Source organism: Eimeria mitis, genomic scaffold (assembly GCF_000499745.2).
Source record: "Eimeria mitis Houghton genomic scaffold, Emh_scaff1831, whole genome shotgun sequence".
Classification (NCBI taxonomy): Eukaryota; Apicomplexa; class Conoidasida; order Eucoccidiorida; family Eimeriidae; genus Eimeria; species Eimeria mitis.
The window spans coordinates 6,402-6,743 of record NW_013570153.1 but is presented as its reverse complement, the minus strand read 5'-3'; positions in this window follow the sequence as shown (position 1 = coordinate 6,743).

The following is a 342-nucleotide window of genomic DNA, read 5'->3' as shown; positions in this document are numbered from 1 at the left end:
GCAGCTGCTGCAGCAGCAGCAGCATAAAGCTTCTGTTTACATCTGCTGCTGATAGGCTGTCGATGTCGCACACCTTCGTTATACACACACGCTCCTGCAGCAGCAGCAGCAGCAGCAGCAGCAGCAGCAGCAGCAGCAGCAGAAACAGGAAACGTAAAGAGCAGCAAGAGCATATACTTCAATAGCAATGACAGCAGCAACAGCAGCAGCAGCAGCAACAGCAGCAGCAGCAGCAGCAGCAATAGCCGATAGGGCCAAACAATTCTAAATCGTAACAAAGACACAGAAGGTTAGCAGCAGCAGCAGCAGCAACACCAACAGCAGCAGCAGCAGCAGCAACAG